Source organism: Manis pentadactyla, chromosome 16, assembly GCF_030020395.1.
Source record: "Manis pentadactyla isolate mManPen7 chromosome 16, mManPen7.hap1, whole genome shotgun sequence".
NCBI classification, from domain to species: Eukaryota; Metazoa; Chordata; class Mammalia; order Pholidota; family Manidae; genus Manis; species Manis pentadactyla.
Genome location: NC_080034.1, coordinates 42,609,311 through 42,618,502, shown reverse-complemented (window position 1 = coordinate 42,618,502; position 9,192 = coordinate 42,609,311).

Sequence of the window (9,192 nt, the reverse complement as noted above, 5' to 3'; positions counted from 1 at the left end):
GTCTACCGATAAGAAAACTTTGATCTCTTCCTCCTTTCCAATGTACATTAGGCCCTTTAATTTTTTTTTTCTGTCTTTGCCAGCAATTTATTTAACATAGACTCACTGCAGGAATTTCACAAACAGCTAGCATATAGGATAATGTATCTTAATAAGCCAGTAAAGAACAACCCCTAAACCAGGATAGAGTAATCACACTGAGGTGGGGCAGGGACATGGGACAAGCATCATGATTAATTTTTCTTGCCTATGATGAAAAATGCCAAGAAATAAATAGTAAGAACAGGAGGGACTCCATCTCTTCCATTTTAAAAACCAGAGAGTTAGGAGGTAATATTCCTTAGATGCTTTAAGGTGATGAGCCAACAGCCAACCCTATCCTAAGGCAGGGTGAGCAGTACTAAATGATGCGTCCCCACTGCTTGAGGATCACCACTATCTTGGAGAAGAACAGGGTCAATAAATTCCATGTGTTAAGTTTATCTTACAGAATACCAGAGGACTGACTATGGATAGTAACATAGTGTCTCTCACCAGAGACAGACATCATTAGACCACATGTCAAACCTACACACACCCCTGGCTCTATATCCCATTCTTCAAATCCTTTGAAGACACAAATCCTAAGCCTTTAAGCATTAGACCCTGTTGTTTTGCATATTATGGGCTAGGAAATATAAATAATAATTCATGATAGCAGCTATAGTGAGAAACTTGCTTAATTCTTGATGTCATAGGAATATTTCAGTAAGTATTAACTTGGCTGTTGATTTGACAGACATTCTTTACATGATAAAGAAGTATTTTTTGAATCCTAGGTTCTAAGAGTCCTTTTTGTACATATACAGGAGTGATTGTTCAATTTCATCATATGTTAGTAATGAAAATAATCATATGCTTTATTTCCTTTGGCCTATAGATGTGATAAATTTGAACATATTTAAAAATATTAAGCTACTGTGCATTCTTGGCTGGTCATGGTGTATTATTCTTTTAATATTTCATAGTAAATTTTACCCTCTGGATTGAGACTCTAGAAATTGTAAAACTTCTTTCAGAAACTTTCCCTATAAACAACATCCCTGCAATGAAGACAGTGGGGAACTTCTTAGTTGTTTAAAAAAAGGCTTATGTTGATAATTTTCAAACATACCCAAAAATAGTGAGAAAAGTATCATGACTCATCCTGTGACCATCAACTGTCAAAATTTAGCTATACTTACTTAATCTACCCATACCTCTTTTTTTTTTACTGGAGATCTTTTAAAACAAATTTCAGACATCACACCTGAATGTTTCAGCATTCCACCCAATTCTTACCAAGTCCCTGCTAGCTGAGACCATAATGCCAAAGTACAATTCATTATAAATGTTTACATAAAGATTTAAAACAGTACAACCCAAAATCACAGTGCTGTGACTGTCTGTAACTACATAATCCACAGAACTGGAGAGACTGCATATTTTTCCAGGAATCTGACTTGGGTTTTGTTTCACTTAACTGAATTTTTGGAAAGAATTGGGCGAGAGGGTGCCATGATCAAGATTATATGTTTTGGCAAAAACTTGAGTGCAAATGATTCTTGTTGCTGATTAAGGCAGATCCATTAAGCAGAAAGTAGATTTGGCATCCTCACAGAAAAATGACACAACCTAACCAGAATTCATGATGCCTACTCACTGTACAGGCAAGTACATGAGCTCTTGGCAGGATTCTCTGGGCTGAACTGTCTTTCATCAGAGTGGTGTCTCTTAAAAGTGGACAGTGAGAGTGAAAGAAGCTAGACAAAGAAGAGTACATCTTGTATGATTTCATTTATACAAATGTGTAGAAAATGCAAATTAACCTATGGTGACAGCAAGCAGATCAGGTGGTTGCTCGGGAAGGGGGACGGGGAGGGGCAGGGGGAAAAGGAATTACAAAGAGCAGGAGAAAATGTTTGGGGATGATCACTAACTTGACTGTGGTGATGTTTTCACAGCTGTGTACATCTGACAAAACTTATCAACGTGCACACTTTAAATCTGTGTGGTGGTATGCCAATTATGCCTTCATAAATATGCTTTTTAGAAGTAGCTGAAGGGTAGAATAGTGGAAAACCTGCAGATATTCTTCCAGAGGTGGGTGCCCACAGCTTCCAGGCCCAGATCACAAGTGTAACTCACAATACTAAAAGGCAGGAGTCTGTGAGCTGGTAACTACAAGCCCATGAGTTAAGGAAACCACCCTCTGAGTACACAAACCACTCTCTGCCTGTCGAGTCTTAACTAACCATTGGTTGAATCAAGGGTAGAAACCTAAGTCCTTTTGGCTCAAAGGCTACCCTGGAGACATAGTCCTTGCCTCCAAGGCTTTCCTGGGGCTGTTATTCAGGCAGCCTGATAAAGCTCCCAGCTTTTTAGTGCAATAGGACCTTTTTTGTGCACCTGGACCTTGTTGTGCGGAGGTGGAGCTGAGAACATGGTGTTTAGCTCTGGTCTTGTCTAAATACAAAAGCAAAAAAGAAACAAAAATGAGTATGGGAATTATCTGGTATCTGCTTCCCCAAGAATTGTGTTGGGTGCCCAGTGGAATCTAGCCATCAGGGAGGAGAAGGTGCCAGTCAGTCACTAGGATCTAGAATTTTGCCTGTGAGCTTGGGATTCCGACCTGGACAACTGAAATTGACCAACCTTTATATGACAAATTGGTTCAAGTGGTGGCCTGATGCACATGGGTGGAGGGAACACTGCTCTTGCTGGTTTCTACCTGTCTACCCAGTAAGCTACTTCAGAGGAAGCACACACCATGGACAAGGTCAGGTATGTCCATTACTGGGAACAGCTGTACTTATACTGCTACAGTCTTGCCCCTTCAAGTTTTGGAGTCCTATCTCATGTTCATTGTATCTCCCACTGGAAAACACTGGGAGGTGCTTCAGCATTGGTGTAGGAAACCATGTAATCCTACACCGTCTTGAGCTTTTCCCTTATGTCTGAGCATCTTTTTGACCACCCTGAGAAATGCTGGAGACCAGCTGAGGTTTGGTTGAAGTACCAGCTTAGATTTTAATCAAGCTCTAGGTCTCCAGGGGCTGACTAGAGTGGAGTATCTTACCCAAGACAACTGAAGTTGGAAGAGTGGCAAGGGTGGACCTCAGGTAAGGCCTGGAGAGAGCTGAGAAGCAAGCCAGAGAGCATGAGTTCCTAGGCAAGTCTAAGATAGGAGAGGGAGCTCAGTCGGAAGTAACCAGAGATGGAAATAGGTTAGGAACAATATGGAAGATGGGTGATGGCTGCTCTGAACAGACTCTGAGAGTCTATGGCTCATGCCACTATCTCTGTAGGCCATGGAGCATCATTCAGAAAAGTGGCAAGCTGGTTTGGAGCTACAGAGGCAGGGCCAGCACCCACTCACACTTCTGCAGCAGGGTGGTGGCTCCCATACAGACACCAGAGGAAGACCCTGAAGTGTTCTGGAGCCTTTGGGATAGGAGGCTGATCCATAAAACTGTATTATTGGGTGGCACCTTCCTATGGCCCTAGTATTTAGGGATGGCCATGATGCTTGGTCCTAGAAAGATCCTGGTGACTCATGCCAGTGGCCACGTGATATTTTGGGGCACCTCTCAGCAGGTCATATTTTCTCAGTCACTAGTAGTTGTTCAGTGCACAGTTATACTTTGCCAGGAAAAGGCCATTCTGACCACAACAGTAATTAGATAGTGGGTTCAGAAGTGCTCCCCTTGTGGGGCTGGACACGTTCCCTATTGGTGTTGGCTTTAAAGTCACTGCCTGGATGCCATTTTGAGCTGCTGGGTCCTCAGCCTTCCTGAGCACTATATCCATGGCCCATGGTCCTTTCAGTTCTTGCTAGTGTTTTAGGCTTCCTCTTTTGGTTATCTTTTCCTGCAATGGTGTCACTAATCATAGGAGATGGGTGCGCTGCTCTTATCCACCACTCCTGAGTTGAGGGAGTGAGCCAGAATTGCCCTTTTTTGGATGGGGTCCCTTTCTTTTCCGCTTTGTGGGAATAGGTTTCTAACAGCTATACATAGAGATTCTCTTTTTTGTTCTAGCATCTGCTATGAAATTTAATGGCATGGGCCTGTAGCTCTCCACAATCCTAAACCTTGTGTACATGCCACCCCAGAGCCCAGTCCGCACTGACACCAGGGATATTTCAGATGCAGGATCCATAAACTTTGGACCAGCCTCCTCCTCTTTCCTCCTCTATAGCTCTTCTACTCCTCCAGTGTCTTAGAGGAAAGTTCCAGCCAGCACATTAAATGGTTCATTCTCTGGGGCTGGTACGATACTGCCAGAAATCATCTTTAGTCCACAGACTTTGAACTTTTGGTAACTCATTGTTATAATTGGTAACGTCATGGGGCATAATGGTACAGAGTGCGGGCTACATAGCAAAATCCCCTCTCTTCTTGGGGTACACAGACTACATTTCCCAGCCTCCCTTGCAAACAGGTGTGTCACATGACTACATTCTCTCCAGGGGAATGTGAGCCGCAGTATTCTGCCAAATTCCAGGTGTGTCTGTTAGGAACCTCTCATGGTCCTCCTTTCTCTTTCCCCCTCTGGCTGACTGAAAGCCAGACACCCAAGGTGATCTTGGAAAGATGGCAGAGACACCATTAGACCAAGTTCCTGACTGACCATAAGGAGGGCTGCCTTGGAATCCAAACTTGCCCAGAAGTGTCATCTAAAAAATAAACTTATATTATGTTAGGCACTGCAACTTTAAGGTCTTTTTGTTACCACTGCCTAGTCTACCCTAATAATGAAGTTGGGCTCAGGAAGCAACTTTATTTTCATTTCTCTATATTCCTTTAAATTTATTTTGTGGGATCCATTCTCCTTCTGCCCCTAAATGAAATTTAAAGCAGGTTCTATGATCCTTCTGTTTATTTGTAGATAATCAAAGGCCATTTAGTCACTTTAATTCCCTAAATAGTTCAGTAATTAAATGGTCCAGTCTCATATTATGGTGAAAATTTCAAACTTTCTTTAAATTAGAAGCTTCTTCCTATCTTTGTGCCATTTGCAAACTAGCTGCCTTCCGTGGGGACTGAGATGTGCTGTGATCTTTGCTCATTTTCCACTTTGTGCTTTGTAGCAGAAATTGCTATTGTCCCTCAATACCATTTTCCTCTTCTTCTTTATAAATAGGACTTCTAAGTTTTTGCTGGACTTGTGGCTACTTTGACTAAAGGCTACATTTCCCAGCACCCGTTGAAGCTAGATGTGTAACTTCTGGGCAACAGGGTCTGAATAAAGTGAGTGAGCAACCTTCTGGTGATGCTCTGGGCAGCCGTATGGTGCTCCCCATTCATTTTCCCTCTTCTCACTGGCTGGAATCTGGACCCAGCAGATGTTGGTATAGGTCATTTCAACCTCTCAGGTGAGAGCAGAAGTCTAGGGCATGAAAATGGCAGAACAGCAAGAGTGAGTGCTGTCGGGACATGCAAACCTGACAGTTCTCTCTGTGAGGTAGGTGAGACCTCAGCCTGGGAGAGGGTTCTTGAGTCTGATGCAGAAAGAATTCATGAGCAGGTTGAGCAGGTGTAAGCAAAGAGTAGTTTAATAATGTGAAAGCACATACTCAAAGAGAAAGAGTGGCATGCTCCAGAGGTGAGCAGTGTGCTGGGGTTAAGGTTGGGTGGTCTTACAGCTGGAGTTTAAGCAGGGGGTGGAATATTCATCAGGTTAGGTGGGGTTTTCTCTGAATAGGGAGGGGATTTTGGGGAAAAGAGGCTATGCCCTCTTTTTGTCCTGTATGGTCAGCTTCTCCACTGTCCTGGTGCCAAGGAGTGTGATTTTTAGTATGCTAATGAGCATATAATGAGCTTTGGGATAACTGTAGGTTATTTTTGTTCCCCATCCCCAATCTAGTTGGTTTGAACCAGTTAGAAACCACGTTCTGTTTTGCCATCGTTTATCTTTCTAGAATCTAGCTTGTTCGCTTTCACTTAACCTGTTCTGCCAGCTGTCCGAAGGAGCCAGAGTCCCCAGCACAATGGAATTGCTATAACCAGCCCAGGACTCTTTATGCTGGAACTATTCCATGAGAAATAAAAATTTTTTTTCTTAAACACACAGCTTTTCCCCCCAGCAGCTGCACCTGTGTAGAACTATATAGGTCGTCCCGTGTGCCTGTGCCAACCCCTCCTCTCTGCTTGCGGACTCTGACCTTGGATCCCTCCAGTGCTGGAGTAGGGGGAGGGAGAGGTCTAATGGGGCCAGGAGGGGGCTTATTTGACATTAGTGCGCCCTGGCTTGTCAGGCAGAGCTCAGTCTTCCTTTCATTAGACACTTGTGGATTTTGGGGAGATAAATCCTCCCCTTGCTAGGATTTCTCACTACCTGTTTCTTTAATGTGGGCAAGTGCCTTTCTTAGGCTGATCAACTATATTTCTTTCTGCAGCCTCTAAGAGTCTGGGAGCCTCTAAACTGACTCTAATCCCTCTAGTAGGATTACCAAATCCCTCCAGGCAAGTCTTTTGGACAGGATCTAACATAATCCTGTGTCAGCTCTCCCTTTTGCTGGCCACCCACATGGTCCACAGAAAACATCATGAAGTGTTCTGGGGCACTTAGGAATCTGGGAAGGCTGGCAGCCCTTTAAGCCAGCAATCTGTCTTGTACCACCATCAGGGCAGCTAGCCTGCCTCCTGTTTTTTGATTTTCAACTTGAGCCAGCACCAATTCACCCTGCCCTCCAAATGCAAGGACACATATGAAACTCTCTGAGGAGTACTGCTGCAGCCTCTTTCCCTGGGCTTGAGGCGAGGCAAATGCCAGTCTTATATTTCCTTGTGGTGCTGAATAGCTTCCCCTTTTCCTGCTCCAGTCTGCATTCCCACCTTCCCAGGGATGCTCTCCAGCCTGGGACCGTAGAGGTGCCCTGCTTCCTAAGGAATCTGGCCTCTCTCCTCATCATTCCCCTCTCTTTTATTTAGAAAGTGGTTCAAACTTTTTAGAAGTTCATTGTCTTGCATAAGAGCCACTGTTTGCTTTCCAGATACCAAGCCCGCCCACTCACCTCATATATCCATTGCATGGCAGAGGAACTATCCCCAGAAGCTCTAGTGACCCTGTGTTCATATTTCTCTTCTGTTTGAACTTCTAGCCCCACTCACCCAAGGCCATGTCAGCAGGACACTGTCCCTAACAGATCAAGGGCTCTCATCCCAGCAGCAGTAGTTAGTCCATCATGCAAGTAGTATTTTGAGTTCCAAAAATGTAACCTGAGTTTCCCTGGGTCTCATTAGCCTTCCAGGATGGGCAAATGGGGCTAGCTTTTGGGTTATTAGGTAATTAATAACCTAATTGTTATAACTGGGTGTTAGTTACACATAACCTAATTGTCAGTGTCTTTTCTCAATCCCTGAAAAGTCCCCTTCTCTGCCCCAGTATTTCTGGGGGTCTGAGGTAAATCCCATATGTGCTCCTAAACCCAGGCATCCAGGTACACTGGAGTTCTGCCTCCATCTCCTGCTGAGCACCGCCCCATGAACTGAAGCTCTTAGGGCACCAATCTGCACTGGGGAGGTGTCTGTGCCAAGGCAGGGAAGGCTTGTCCCTCTCACCTGTGTCTCTTCATCAAAGGGTGTGTGGAGCAAGCTGTGTGCTCCAAGGTCTTGCAGAGCTTGTAAAGCTACAGCTTCCCTGTTGACCTTCAGCCCTTTTGCCAGGATGGAGGACTAGGGTGGTGACAGACAGATCCACTTACTAAACGAATATTTCAAAATCTCTTTTATTCAACAAATATTTCCTGAGTTCCTCTTCCATGCCAGCCACAGATGTTAAGTGTGACCTCTGCAACCATGAGGTTTACAGCCCTATGCAGGGCACAACAGCACATACACACACACAGAAGGCACTTAAAATTTAATGTTCAAGACTTTGTTATAGGGTCACGTTCACTGTGCTTGGCTGCTGCTTTGGCTTGGATGAGTTTTGAAGCCTGTCAGCTGTCAAGCAAATAGGCGCTGACAGCCTGCTCACCAAGGGCAGAGCCACCCCTCCCCTTTCCCCACTGCAGAGCCGATTCACTGGGGCCCAGTGCAAGGGATTAACCCTTGCTATGCTAAAAACATCTGAAAGGTTTCAACACGCAGTGACAAAGAAAACATGAACTGTGTCTCCCCCACAGCTTTCTTTCTTCTCCATTCCACACCACAGTTTCCAAACTTCCCATTCCCAGCAGCGAAACTGGATGGTGAGGACACTGGCCAGGTGGTTGTGATAACAAAAACTACAAGAGGAGGCCAGGGATTTGCTAATCCTGGGGGAAGAAGGGGCAGAAGAGCAAAGACATGGGGAGGTGGGAAACCAAGAGACAGAAAGGGAAGAGGATTTGGGGAGGGCAAGGGGAAGGTTAAAGAAGGAGGTACAGGAGGAACCTAGGGAGGTCTTGGAGGCACATTCTGTTGGTCTAGGGAACCCCACGTAGAGATAGCCCAAGGGCCTGGGCGGTGGGTGTATGGTAGGGAGTGACTGGCGCATCCCAGAGACTCTGTACTGTTTGGATTTTGGCCTTGAAAACTTGAGTACCAACCTTCCTTGGGGTTTTCTGTAAGGGTGAAAAGTTTCCCCAAATCCCAGATGGCATATGGTGTTCTTGCCTCACTTGCTACAAGGGAAGGATCTCATGAAGGACATCCCAGTGAACAAACAGTGAGACTGAGCCCCTGCCTACCTCTCATCCTATCCCAGGTCTTCCCCATTGCACATCACCTCCAGATGTGGAGCTCACAGAAAGCCAGCAGATGCTCCAGCTCAGTTTGACAGTCACCCTGGATTGAACGTGAGCCCGGAATTTTAACTTCCTGTCCATGAAAACCAGATATATACTTTTTTTTATTTTAGAATCCAGGTTTCTTTCTTTATTTGCTTACTTTCTAATTGGTTCTGTGGCTTGGAATACAGAAAGTTTCAGTCCTTCCCTCTAAGTGTCAATTGATCTGAAAACATTAAGAGAAGATGATACTTAATGGGATCACGTGATTCTTTTATCAAGTGAGAGATTCTTTCATAATTTTACTCTGTTTGCAAGTAATAATGCAAGAAATGATGCTGTAAAGTCAGTTCAGTAACTTAAAAGGCTGATCCCATTATGGGGAGGGTAGATCTCTACAGACAAGTGTCTTCTTCCACTTGGTACTCCAACCCCTCACCCCTCGGTGCAGGGTTTTC